The sequence below is a fragment of the Haliotis asinina genome, chromosome 7, assembly GCF_037392515.1.
Source record: "Haliotis asinina isolate JCU_RB_2024 chromosome 7, JCU_Hal_asi_v2, whole genome shotgun sequence".
Lineage (NCBI taxonomy): Eukaryota > Metazoa > Mollusca > Gastropoda > Lepetellida > Haliotidae > Haliotis > Haliotis asinina.
Window position 1 is genome coordinate 1,337,642 of NC_090286.1, and position 14,950 is coordinate 1,352,591.

General features: G+C 40.2%; 1 pseudogene; it reads left to right on the top strand.

Moving 5' to 3' along the window:
- LOC137292175 (receptor-type tyrosine-protein phosphatase epsilon-like) overlaps window positions 1-12,684 on the top strand; it is an 86,828-nt pseudogene extending 74,144 nt beyond the window's left edge.
- Window positions 12,685-14,950: the final 2,266 nt, after the last annotated feature.

Below are 14,950 nucleotides of genomic sequence, written 5' to 3' on the forward strand. Positions count from 1 at the left end.
GCCATGTACGCTTCAGGCATTTAAGCACCTATGTGTTCATTTATGAAAATCAAATGGTGGTGGGACCAGGATAGGTACAGATCTGTATATATATATATATATATATATATATATATATATATATATATATATATATATATATATATATATATATATATATATATATCAGATCACTTCCTCATTACAGTGCAATCAGTTTTATAGACAAGAACTTCTTTTATTTCTTTAATAAGCTGTGAGACTTGTCATATTCTACATCCCATCTTCTATAATGCCTCTCAAGAAATGATCAGGTGATTATATGGCACCAACTTCATCGTTCTTGTCATAACATAAGGTTACAACGGACATGGTCTAACGGAAGGTTTTAGACTTTATGGCTTGAACCTTATGGTCAGATTCTGTGACTGGGTAGATTGTATGTAACTGACAGTTTAAATCATTGCATGTAATATCCATTAGCTGATCGTCTGGTCCAGACTCGATTAGTGTCTCATACCTGGAATATCAAGCAATAGAAAAATTATATGTAATTACTACCACATTTATGTTATGTTCTCGTGTAATATGGTACTACTGTAAGAGTTTCATATACACTTTCATTTTCTGTCGGTTTTGACGATTAACACAAATCAAATGCTAAACATTGCATAGCAAGTCTTCTCTCAAACTAATCAAACATTTTGAAGCATATCCCAAGTGCGTCCTGTCCATGTACATTTACTTGCAGAATGTCCGTCACGGACGTTCGGTGTTAATTGTTCCTCCACGTGTGGACATTGTGTGGACGATGAACCTTGTCACCATGTCACTGGAACCTGTCTCAAGGGCTGCAGTCCAGGCTGGGCCGGCGACACCTGTCGACAAGGTAACATTACGTGGTGTTAAATGATAGCAACTGTCTCCTGTCAACATAGGTCTATATGCAGCCTGAATGATTAACTTAAAAGTTTGCATTGCATTCACTTTGGTATTCGGTGAAAATAAAACCTGAAAGCAAGCTCCTCAGGATCCCCTGTGCGTTTCTCTCGCACTAGGCTGATCGCTGTAAACTACATAACGACAAAGAGTTTTCAGTCTAGTTTTCTTACTGATGAGTGCACTGTTTTTTTTCAGTCCAAAGACAATCCTTATCGCCATCGTCCGGAAATGATCCTGTCGTTGGTGGTGCGGTTGGTGGAGTTGTTGCTGTAGCTGGGGTAGCTGTTGTCAGTGCTCTTGCAGTTTTCTTCTACAGGTATCATGTACATTCATCACAGTCTTTTTTGTCCTCTCGGCGTGTACTGGGGGAAAGGGGATATAGTCATCTGTTCTTTCTTCCTTCCGTCCGTTAGTAATCATTAACAACTCAAAAAAAATATATAAAAATATATATTAAACCGATGTGAAACTGGTGACTTTTGGTATTTACAGATTTTTGTCATTTGTCTTTTCTTGGTTTCCGTGGAAACTTTCTGGACATCGTCTTCAATGTTTGTCATCAAGAGAGGTGGAATGTGTCAGCTTTTGTTTACAAGTGTCTAGATCAATAATGTTTGATCATCTGGATTACTAGTTTGTTTGCTGAGATATCGTCCTGATGAATTCTTAATTACAAGGAGTTACCAGTACATTTCGTCCACATCTATCTTATTTGTTTTCCTGTACCCACTCCTTATTTAAATCTGGCACAGTGATATAAAATATTATAAATATTGTTCAACAGATTGTCAAAGATTGGCCACTGACGGGATCGGGTGGTCAGGGTCCTTGACTTGGTTGACCCATGTCATCGGTTCCCCATTGCGCAGATCGATGCTCGCGATTTTGATCACTGGATTATCTGGTCCAGACTCGATTATTTACAGACCGGCGCCATATAGCTAGAATAATGATAAGTGCGGCGTAAAACTCAACTCACTCACTCACTCACTCACTGTTGTTTTAATACACGGGGGTCAGTCCAATCACTGTAACAGCCGACTGTTTGTGTCTGAAATTCGTGTCAGTGTAATGAATCAAAGACAATGACAAAGGATTTACCTTACAAATTGACATTTAAGTGCATACATCTCAAGAGGTGCATCGATTTGACTATAATTCATTGGTGAAAAATTCCCCTTACCTAACACACTGTCGCAGTTAAATATGGTACATTATGAAGTTCACTGTAGCTCTTCTATCAACTTATATACCTCGTCTATACCTTTTGAGACACACACAGAGAGAGAGAGAGAGAGAGAGAGAGAGAGAGCAGGAGAGAGAGAGAGGTGCGGGTGGAACAGTGGGAGAGGGACAGTCTCCTTCGCATCATCAAGGAAAGAGTACAGGGATACGAGGCTATCTACCTTGATGAGACTGCATGAATGTCTGTCATGCGGCACAACCTCCCTCTGATGTCATACATCTCCCACTGGTCAAAGGAGAGAGACTAATCATTTTACATGCTGGGTGTGAAAATATAAACGATTTCTGCCAAGACATGATCATGAGTTGGTCTTCCGCTCGAAGTCCAAGGACAACAGGGATTACCGCACAGAGATGAATGACACTGTGTTCTAGGAGTGAATGGAGAAACAACTCCTGCTCTGCAAAACAGTCCATGTTTATGGGCAACGCCTCTTATCACACTGTGCAAGGTCTAGATACGAAATTGCAGATGCCTAATTCATGGAAATGATAACTTACCTGCAGACGAACAATGTTCGCCAAAAACAACAAACCGTGTTATGTATGACGTCATCAAACTAAACAAGACCAAACCTGTGGACAAAGTGGACAAGCTGTTGCAGACACATGGACATGATGCTCTTTGTCTGCCTCCTTACCATTGTCACTGGAACACCATTGATATGATCTAGGGTATAGTAAAAGGTGATCTTGGAAGACTATGAAAGAGCAAACGATAAAACTAATATTACAGGAAGCGATGTAAAACACTGCCGTTGCCACGAACGCAAACCACTTACCTTAGGACAGACTACTAAGAACGATAACCGTTAACTAAAAGAAAGTCTGAAAGAAATGAATATATTCCACACCACCGGTAAGCAGTGACATGTTTATGCATGAACTACCAACAAAACAGTGTCCTGAAGATACTTTAAAATCGTTCCATGAACAATAACTGAGGCCATTATTACAAAAGTTTTTGTCCGGTATTATCGATGACACTTTTTTTATACTGTGTAATGCATGTGTTCGTTTCCTATCGACGATATTTAGGAACATCGATCTTTCACCCAGCACCAGTTTAGCCTGCGAGTGATCTTACAATATTAAAATAGACAAATGGTAAAAAGATTTGTTTGTTCTTAATTTCAGTCGATCATTAAAGTTAAATAACGTTCACAAATTAACAATTCAGCTTTCATCAGCAGGGCGTCTTCTTCGACTAAGCATTGACTAAATATTATTTGGTGAAGTTTGGCATTTACAGTTTTCATGATTTCTATGGAAACGATTTGGACTTCGATACTCTGGAAACCAAGTCTGACTTAGTAGCATGAACAATAGCCTAAATTTGAGCATTGTATGAGTAGACTGGAACTTTATTTTATCACAAATATTTATGTACGCTATTATCGACTTCATTTTGTCTACTGATAATCATTAATGTATGTTCTTTTTTCTACCGACGATATTTAGAAATATCGCTCTTTCACCCAGCCCCAGTTTAGCCTGCGAGTGATCCTACAATATTAAAACAGACATATGGTAAAAAGATTTGTTTGTTCATATTTTCACTCGAACATTAAGATTAGACAGCTTGCATAAATTAAGAATTCAACTTACATCAGCATGCGCTATGGCGTCTTCTTTGACCAAGCATGACTAAATATCTGACTTTCTCGCATTGTTCAAGGAGAAAAAGAAATGTCAACAAGACGAGAACTGATAATTCTGTGTATGAAGACGTGTCTGCCTTTGAACCACAAGAACCAGAGTTGCATGGTAAGATATAAAGATCATTCAACCAACATTCAACATTTAGGAATCAGCGTTCATGTTTAGATAGCGAGATGCTGAACTGCTGTAGGCCTTCCTGAGACACGATTCTGCAGTGAAGCCAGGTTTTATCAGAGATTGTGTACAAATGAGTTTTCTCACGTAATTATATAGTTTATATTTGTGTGAAACTATTTTATAAGCACCAAATGACAAGCGGTTGTTTTCACTGAACCCAGGTCTATGTGATGTGTTTCTCCAGCAGTAGGACCAAGTGTGAATGATGGTTATGAGGAGAAGGAGGAGGAGACGGCTGGTGATGCTGATGGTTCAGGGAAGAACACAGCCAGTACATACTACAACACTGGACCAGTCATTAGTACGGAGGTGGACGTGGACAAGCTAGGGGACAGGATCAGAGATATGCAGGCTACAAAACAAGGATTTGAGAAAGAGTACCAGGTGTGCAATCCTGACATGATTGGGAGAATGTTACACAGTATCACCTTGCTTAGTTTCATATTAGGATCTCATACAGTGTTTGCCAGTAGCCACTGATATCCAATGGCAGTATAGGAGCCGAAACATTTTGTTTCCTAAACTATATTTTGTTGCCATATTACACTTATCAGACAGAGGGGTAAATAATGCTACGTCTCTTTTTCAATCACTAATGTTCGTTTATTTATGCTAATCGTGGGATGATATTATACATAACAGATCGTATCCGTATGTTTGTATGCATTGAATGTTATGTAATTTTCGACATGTAGAAACTGATCTCTGGGTTCACACACACGTATGAAGCCTCTCAGCTTGAAGGTAACACAGGCAAAAACAGATTCCTGCAGTATTACCCATGTGAGTATTGGCACCATGTCCATGACCTAATATAAACTTCGGTAACATATTCCTGCAGTAATACCCATATGAGTGTTGTCAACATTTCCACGACCTAACGTAAACTTCGGTAACATATTCATGTTCAGTCATATAGGTAGGGGGTGTCACAGTAAAGCTCTTCTTGTCTACCACAGATGACTACAACCGGGTGGTCCTGGACAAGCTTCCCGAGGATCCATTCTCAGACTACATCAACGCCAGCTACATCAATGTAATCTAGATCTTCATAGTTTTTTTCTCACAGCAGACACACTTAAGTAAAACTGTTACAGTTCTGAATGGATGTGGATGTATACATGTGTACTGTTAGGTTTAATGCTTTGTGTCGACTTACAGCATAACTGATCAGGGGCTTCATCATAGAGAATCTCAGTGTTTGCTTATATCCATCATTACGGCAGTTTGTAGGTTGAAGTATCTGTTGTCAAGAAGCGAATAGAAGAGACAATATTTACCAAGCTCCTCATATTTCAGGGATTTTCGAGGGATCAAGCCTATATTGCAGCTCAAGGTGAAAAACACATTCATGTCTTCATTAAATGAAATCATTAAGGCTAAATCGTCTCTTCCTGATATAAAATTATCGCTTTCATGTAAACATGTGCATGTGTTCATACAATTTGTGTTTTATTGTTAACTACCATAGCACCGAATAGGAAGACTGTAACTGACTTCTGGAGAATGATATATCAGAAGAACTTGACCAGGATCGTCATGCTGACCAACTTGACGGAAATGGGCAAGGTAAAACAGTTTTGTCAATAAACTAACTAAACTAACTCAAACAATAAACTGCATAGCTAAACAAACTCTCAAAGATGAATGACATAACACCTTCATCCAAAGGCAATGACATTGCATAGCCAAAATGCATTTGTCTGCACACATGAAGGATGTGAAATGTTTTTATTCTGCCTTAGTGACGTAAAGGGGTCTAGAAGTTGAAAGGGTCAAAACTTCAATAACGTGTATGGCCGCCGTTGGTCTGAACCACGGCTGGGCTGCACCACGACGTTTCATGGATGGGATTAGTCGAGCAGGAAATACTTTGGGAGTGTTATCTCACATGTGGACAATCGCTACTAGGAGATCCTGTATCGTTACGGGAGAATTTGGCAGATGTCGAAGGCGATGATCAATTTCATCTCAAACATGCTCATTTGGGGAAAGATCCGGTGATACTGCAGGCCAGGGCAAGACATCATGTTGTTGTTGTTGTTGGAGAAATCGTTGCACAACACGTCAGGTATGTGAACGTGTTTGTCATGCTGAAAAACGATCCCGTGACGTTGAGGAAAAGGAATGACAACGGGTGTAATAAGCTCATCACGGTACTCTAGAGCATTCAAATTGCCTTTCACTATCACCAATTGCGTTCTGATACGACCAGTGATGCCATCCGAACAATTCCGCCACCATGGCGATTTCTCTCCATTACACATGCATCTGCGTAGCGTTCATGTGCACGTCTATACAACCATTTCCATCTGATGAGGTCAGGTGAAAACAAGACTCATCTGTAAACATCACACATCTCCACCAAAACAATGAATGTCTGAGGTGTCGTCTGCACCATTCCACCATCGGACGTAGGCCGAAACTTACATAATTTGTAGGCGGTTGATGACGGTTAGAGGATGAATCCGTCTGCAGTTGGAGATGTTGCGGGCTGTTGTTGTTGTTGCTTGTTGACAGTGATTACGCAGATGAACCAGTCGAATCTCTGGATGTTGCGCAGGGGTGGTAACTCTTAGTCTCCTTGAACATGGGCGATCTCTGACATCATTTTGTTGACCACATCGACGGACTAATGCTGATATGGTGTTACATTAAACATGTTGTCAACCTCCCTTTGGGTAGAACCAGACCATAGCATACCCAGAACCATGTATCGATCGTCTGTTGTAAATCTTGACGTTGCTTTTATAGCGGGTCACGTGGGCTATATCCTTTGCTCCTGTGTATGCACTTCATACTTCTTATATGCATTCGCATGCATTCGTCTTGACGTGCTTCACATCGTCTAGTGCCTCATGCAGTGTTCTAAACACGTGGACCTCTTTGTTACAAAACACTCACGCATCTCTGGGTTTAAATTTCGTGCGCCTCTGATGTTTACTTTGTGAAATGATAATAATAAATGCACACTGTCTTTTTCGGGCGAGTATATAGTGATGTGCAGCTTGTATATCCGTTAAGTGAATTGTTCGTAAACGTTTACAGATGTTTAGTCATTTGTCCTGTGCGGTTTAAACATCTTCATTTAGGCGAAGTGTGAACCCTACTGGTCCGACACACGTGACCTTGAAGCGGGACCCTTTTCCATCAGTGTCACCAAGGTCATTCAGAGGGCATGTTGGGTCATCAGAGAACTCACTGCTACGGTCAAGCAGGTAATGCAGTGTGACATCATCTTTCGTTAGTACAGACTGATGCAGACTTTTCTTTTCTCTCGGGAAATGGCGGGTTGTCAGTATCTTGCGTTACTTCAAACTAGGACAAAAAGAAACAAATGTTCCCCGGTTGCAGTGAAACAAATTAAATTATTGCGAAGACAGTGATACGTAAATGATGGTTGAAACTGGGAAGTGTTTCTATGTTCACAACCTGAACTGTGCATGTTTGGAATAATTGGAGTTATTAATAATTTAATGGTATTATCTTCCTTTTCACAGACAGGGGAACACAGAATTTTCTACCAGTTCCACTTTACAAAATGGCCGGACCATGGAACTCCAGACGAAACTCACCTTATGGAGTTCCTGTGGCGAGTCCGGAAGACGCCCAATCCCGACAACTCACCTCTTTTGGTACATTGTAGGTCTGTAAGAAGACACTATACAGTTCTTGTAATATGATCTTAATGATCCATTTTATTACGATTCCCTTGTGATAGATATCGCGCTCTCCTGCAGGTCGGGGTGGGCGGGATTGGTTGGTTGATTGATTGTTGTTTAACACCGCACTCAATATTCCACCTATATGGCAGTGGTCTATAAATAATTGAGTCTGGACCAGACAATCAGGTGATCAATAACATGAGTATCAATGTACACATATGGGACACGATGGCATGTCCCAATCAAGTCAGCGAGTCTGACCACCCGATCACGTTAGTCCGTCTTATGACAAGTGTGCTTTGCTGCAGATCAATTGTACCCCGCATCTTCACGGGTTAGATGCACAGGAAAGCTGTCGTTGAATTACATGTGAGACGTACATCAAAACCTCCACAGTTATATCTTGTAGTGGGGCCGTTATAATTGTGATGGCACTTCAAGCAGTTTAAACTTTTTGTGGTATGTCAACAGGTTTTATATGAATATAACGTTTTGAACTGTTAACTACGTAGTTCCAGTAGGGCTCCAATTCCGCCGAAGTATATACTTGAGAAATATCGTGGGCTGGTACAGACATTCTCTTCACTGAGGATGTCCGGGATAGTCAGCATAATAATGGAGTTGATGAACCGTGGAATGGAAGAGGCTGAGGAAACAGTGATACAGTGTTAATTCACCTCAGTTTAAATATAACGTTTTGAACTGTTAACTACGTAGTTCCAGTAGGGCTCCAATTCCGCCGAAGTATATACTTGAGAAATATCGTGGGCTGGTACAGACATTCTCTTCACTGAGGATGTCCGGGATAGTCAGCATAATAATGGAGTTGATGAACCGTGGAATGGAAGAGGCTGAGGAAACAGTGATACAGTGTTAATTCACCTCAGTTTAAATATAACGTTTTGAACTGTTAACTACGTAGTTCCAGTAGGGCTCCAATTCCGCCGAAGTATATACTTGAGAAATATCGTGGGCTGGTACAGACATTCTCTTCACTGAGGATGTCCGGGATAGTCAGCATAATAATGGAGTTGATGAACCGTGGAATGGAAGAGGCTGAGGAAACAGTGATACAGTGTTAATTCACCTCAGTTTAAATGCTCAATCTTGTCGCCGTATTGTCTGGCCTATAACTTTGATCAAGATTTACTGTGTAAAAAACTCCCTAGCCAGTATTACAGGAGAAGCGCAATGTGGCGTCAGACAACAAACAATGTCTTACATTTTGTATGCAAATAGGCTGGTACTAACGATAGGAGTAGAAATGCTTTCCATTTTCGTTAACACCTGGTGTCTTCACTGTTATTCTGTCATCATCCATTCGTATAATTGTTTCTCAGTTTTTCATCTTGTCGGTCGATACTGATTGTGCTCATTATTTTCCTCAGTGCTGGGATAGGTCGCACTGGAACCTACATTGCGCTGGACTACCTTTTGGACAGGGCTCTGAGTGACCACAAAGTGGATGTGTTCAGGTTCGCGTGTGACATGAGACGTCAGAGAAGAAACATGATTCAGACCAAGGTACTGACGCCAATACCATTCATAACCTGAAAATGGTAATTGTATTTCTGATTATACAAACATCGTGTCGATTGTATCACTTTGAATACCAGATAGGAATCATAACAATGGCACATTATGTAGTTAATAGATATATTTGCTGCGATACAATGGATATATTTGTCTGCGACCATGTGTCACATTGTCATGTGTATTGCAGGAACAGTATGCCTGTGTGTACACGACCTTGTACGAGGTTCTGACGGTAGGAGACACGTTCCTGACGTCTCTGGACTTTGTTAAACAGCGGGGAAGGAAGACAGTGTTCAAGATGGGCAACTTGACTGTACCAAGACTGATACAGGTGATTGTTCAGCAGTATGTGCTTAAACATATATGTATGGACATATGGTACAAATAGAGCACAGTGTTCTAACAAAACATAAAAGATGATATACTGACACTCAATAACTGAAGAATTACTGTCCACCTAATCACATCTCTATACTGATGTATCAGAAAAATCTGTCCCTCTATTTTACAAGTTGGCAATTTCGAAATGTTTATTCTTGCTTCCATAATTGCTATTTTATCTATTTTTCTAGAACGGATTCCGTTTTACATCCTTTCGTCTCCTCATAGAAAAAATATTTTCTAAAGTTAAAGTTTCGCTAAATTCGTTGAAACACTTCCATTACTTTGAGCTTTTGATCTACAGCATTGCTTACTATGTGCCATATGTATACACCTGCTCGTATTCTTGGGTTCTAGAGAGTCAAATCCGATATACAGCGAGCTAAGACAGGTAAGAACATATTACCTTTACACATATTCACTAGCACGTTCAGTAACATGCTTTACAAGTTGAGGTGTGATGCTTTGACTTTCAGGAAGAAGTAAACATTTCTTCCACATGCTGATAAACCAATTTGTGTGTAATTGTGAATTAAGAGAGTTCAGTTCGAGAGTAACAGAGAACCCATGACTGTATCTGACAATATACTCTCTCTTTCTGTTATCAGGTAAAGACATGAAAGGTCGTGTGTGGGTGGACGGACGTGCGGATATCTTAGCTGTGATGATGCCTGTACGTGTACCAATACACATAGTCCTTCAAAAACATTTAGTACTCTGCACGTGCCCAAATACACATTGTCATTCAGTAACACTTACTACTCTGTACACGTCCAAATAGACATGGACATTCGATAATACAGAATGCTAAGGTGCTCCTCGGTTTCCCGACTTATCTTCTATCTCTCTAAACACAGAAAATACTGATGTCATGATGTGCCCCTATAAATAAGTCTAGTCTGGTCTTGATTAAATTTCAGTCCCATCTGTCCATGAATGGCTACCTTTTAACTGAGGCCCCATCCGTCACCACGGCGTCTCTGTTCTGGAAACTCACAGAGGAACAGGAGTCTTCCATCGTCATTATCCTGCCAGACTCGCACCAGGTGAACCACGATACAACCAAACTGGAAGCTCTCATAGAGGATATCAAACGACCTTCCGTGGAACACCATATCATTACTAAATCTTTAACGAGTTTTATAGAAGAAAGCGAGTTTGGTATTCTGTTTTTTCAGTCTTCAACATAAATTGATTGACAGTGTAATGATTCTCAGCCAGTCAAGCATGATCTAATTCCATTGTGACAGATGTATTAGCGTAACATTAAACCATTGTGACGTCATACGTTCGGCATCACGCGGTGTTATTGCACAATGTGTAATAACATTGTAGAGTTATGAAGCAGTGATGTCTTCAGCGGGTGAGTAATACCTTCAGTTATCTGACTGCTTCACTGTTCACAATCGGGACGTAGAACATAGTTCTTCATACTGAGGAGACAATTATAAAGTCATTCTAATGATTTCTTTTTAGAGTGTGTCCTGCTTCCTACCAGCGCCAGGTGAAAGTCTGGATCTGGGTCCCGCGAGTATTACATGTTCAACAGAGAACGCCATCAACCCCGACATCGTCTTCAGGAACATCCAACGACAGATTCAGGTCGGTTGTCACGTACCATAAAAACATAAATCTTTTCAGAACACTGGGGCAGCATGCACAACACGTGACTAGGCTCTCTGACTAATGTATGTAACAGACCTGAGTACGGCATTCCACCTGTTATTGCGTTATAAGATGTAGTGACGTGTGAGATGATTAATACATGTATTCCGTCAATACGATTACTGTCACTCTCTCTGTATTCAAGGGCGATGCCTCCTCCCAGACTGTCCGTGTGTACATGATGATGATATTTCCAACTGATGACCATTCAGTTCTCCTTGACCTCCTGGAACAGGTCGACCTCGGCAGAAGGGACAATACCCCAAATCCCGTAACAGTTGTTTTCGGGTATATTGTATTCCTTTAATATCCTTCATTGTACTCTTCACTGCAATAATTACTGCAATAATAAAAAAAGGCTTTAAAAATACAAAAATGCAATAATTTCTTCTTGGTCGTTGGGCGGTTGGGTAGCCTAGTGGGTAAAGACCCGAGTTTGAATCCCCACATGGGTAAATTGTGTGAAGCCGATTTCTGGTGTCCTCTGACATGATGTTGCTGGAATATGTAAAGCGTAACAAAACCAAATTCAGTGAGTCACAGTACTTAGACTTAGCAACCATTCCATATATTTACTGTTGCATCAGTACTGTGATCCTCTCTAACTTTACCCTCACCAGGAACTAACCCATAAGATCTATTATGGATAATAACCAGTTGTGAGATGTTGCTTTAGGTATCAGACAAACTGTTATTGATGTCAACGTCTTCTTTGTTCCACTACGTTTCTGATCAATTTCTTGCCCTTCATCAGGTATACAATGAAGAAATTGACATCCATAAAATGTTAAGACCAGCCTCTACGTGCCTCTCAAGAATCTCAATTGCTGGTTTGTTAAATTACCTAAAGGTGAATGCAGATAATGATATTTTTTTAGAGAAAAAGAAAAACGCGTGGCTACATTGTTCTGCATCCTCAGCAACATCGTACTGGGCATTAGGTACGACAACGAGGTGGAGATCTACAACAACATCAGACGTCTCGGGCACCTGCATGCCAACGATCTCACTCAGGTGAATGCAGGGACGATATGGCGCTTGTAGACATCAACGAGTAGAGAAGAATCATTCACATGCTATTACCTCATATAATCAAGACATCTGCCAGTCTAGAAAATACATTCACTTGGTACAGGACGAACATTGAAGGAAATGTAGCCTATGTAAATGTTTGGCCTGACTGGCTCTGAATTCGTGACTTGTTAGTAACACAATAAAGAAACAAATAGAGACCTACTGCGGCTTGAACTTCAGTACAATCAACGACATTCTCTCTTCTGTTCTTCAGGAGGAGATATCTGTTTGCTACAACCTGGCCTCGACCTATCTGGAGACACAGAGCGTGTACGCCAACATGTGAAGCACATTGCGACACATCTGTCAAGCACAATGGGACGTGAGCCAGAGAACAGCGACTATGCTGTTGTTTCTGCATCAATAATGTTTCTGTTAAACATGATAAATACAGTGTCAGGAATCCAACATTGTTAGCCTTGATGTAGCACTGGACACCTCATGGTCGACAACATTATCTGGCAGAAAGAGAAGACATGCGCAATATCACTCCATTTAATATTTTTAAGGCCTACAACGAATACTGTAATGCGAATTTTCTCTTTCTCTATCCATATTGATGACTGAAATATGATGTGTTCAGGAAACAGAAGCTGAAAACATACTTGATGGTATTTCAGGGACGACATTTACTAGTTGTTACTGAAATATAGTTGTACATATCATTGACTCCTTTACAACCATTTTTGGTGAAATATGCTAGATATGATGTTTGTACACTGTTCACATTGTTTGTAGACTGCTGAAACATACACAAGCTCATGGTCAGACTTCACAGTCGAGTCTTCCTTTAGCAGAGATTTCCTTATTGACGTGGAAGAGTTTCCTCGCTTCCATTCAGGTGGATGAAATATACTCTCAATTTTTCCGAAAGCTCTTTTTCCTTCAATTTGAAATATATTGTCCCATTTTGTCTTCATGTGTTTAGACACTGTTCATTACCCCAAAGCTGTTGATCTCGGCCGTTTCTTTGTCCCATATGTGCTACTTTTTATCATTAGGAATGGAGTTAGTCAGTTTGCTGTTAAACACATCGACATGATCTTCATCTAGGTCTGCTAGAAGTTGTATTTCACAACTTTTTACTACGATTTCTGACGACAGCCATCGTGCAGACGATAGATTAATGTTTACCCGCAATGCATCATGGATAATAATTAGAGGATTCCCCTAAGTTAATGGTGGTTTAATGACGAGACATTCATTAGATCCATACTTAGTTAATGGGTGTTTAAATATGGGTTTTTACAGCCTTATTTATTTAAACACTTCATCAACTAATCAGATATTATGAATTTAATCAATGATTAGTGTTTGATTTGATTTACACTTTGATACAACCGGGTCTAGAAGCGTTATGTTCGATATGGATGTCTAAAATAAGATGTTATGTCATTGTAAATGTTTTTAAGAAGGCGTACACATTGCCATGACAAGCCCATAGACCAGTATTTGTCATTACCCAAATATTCACGCTTGTTATTTTTGTTTCAGCTTGTTTTCAAAATATAATATTCAGACGCCATATAGTATCCTGCATTAATGACGTCTCTCTCCAAAGCTGTTTTGTTTGGTTTTTGAGTTCTTTACTAGTAGATTTTCTAGCAAATTGTAGCTTGTAAGATTTAATCAGATTCACACTATACCCTTATACTATTTCAAAGACGTCATATGATTGTGAGTATTACTTTTTTGCCATTATTTATTGGAAATTAAATGAGTTGTTTGTCATGTCTCAAGGATGTCATCTTTGTGTACTACATTTCAGCAAACGCCACCTTCAGTTCAAAATGCAGTTTCGGTTTATGTGTCACGACTGAGGGAGTCAGTTGCCATTGTTATCATCCTACTCCATAAACACACACGTCAGTAGAGGAGGCAGTGTCTGTTGCCTACTCAGCAGCTTTAATAGTTCCACAGTAAACAAACAGGACCATGTCGGTTTATATGTTGTTCAACATCAACTTACAACCGCTGCTGTAACTTGGTAGCCTGGACATGATGATCTGTTCCACACTTTGCATCATGACTGACATCTTCTCATGGACACTTGCTTGTGATATATCGTTCCTTATTCCATGAAACTTAAAATGTGGTAATCGTGGGCAGAGTTTCACAATGATCTGCAACGATTCAGGGAAATATGTGAACATTAGAGCAAATGTCATGTGAGATTTATTGTCTAAGAAAAAAACGTGATACGAGGTCTCATTTAATCTTCCATAAAACATTTCCGGGGAAATGTAATGGACATGTAAGGTTATGACGTCACTGTGACAAAACGTATGTCCTGTCAGTTCCCTACTTCGACATGCACCATACTTGCCATGTTTTGTCTTCAGAAGATCAACTGACATTACATTTGGTTATGTGTGGTGCTAAGACTGGGGCAGGATGCTCACAAAGAGTGAAGGGTCACCACAACTAATGTAAGTTCTGGGTCACTGGAGCCTTGACCCACAAAACATATTGGCAAAATCAGAACACACCTATCTAGCCAAAACATTTATCTGAATTGTACTGGCACAATAATGCCTATCACGCTGAAACCCTAGGTTCGATCCCGGGTGGAGCCACCTAGGTTCGGGTCCCGAGGTTTACCCAGCTGTAAACTTGGTACCCGT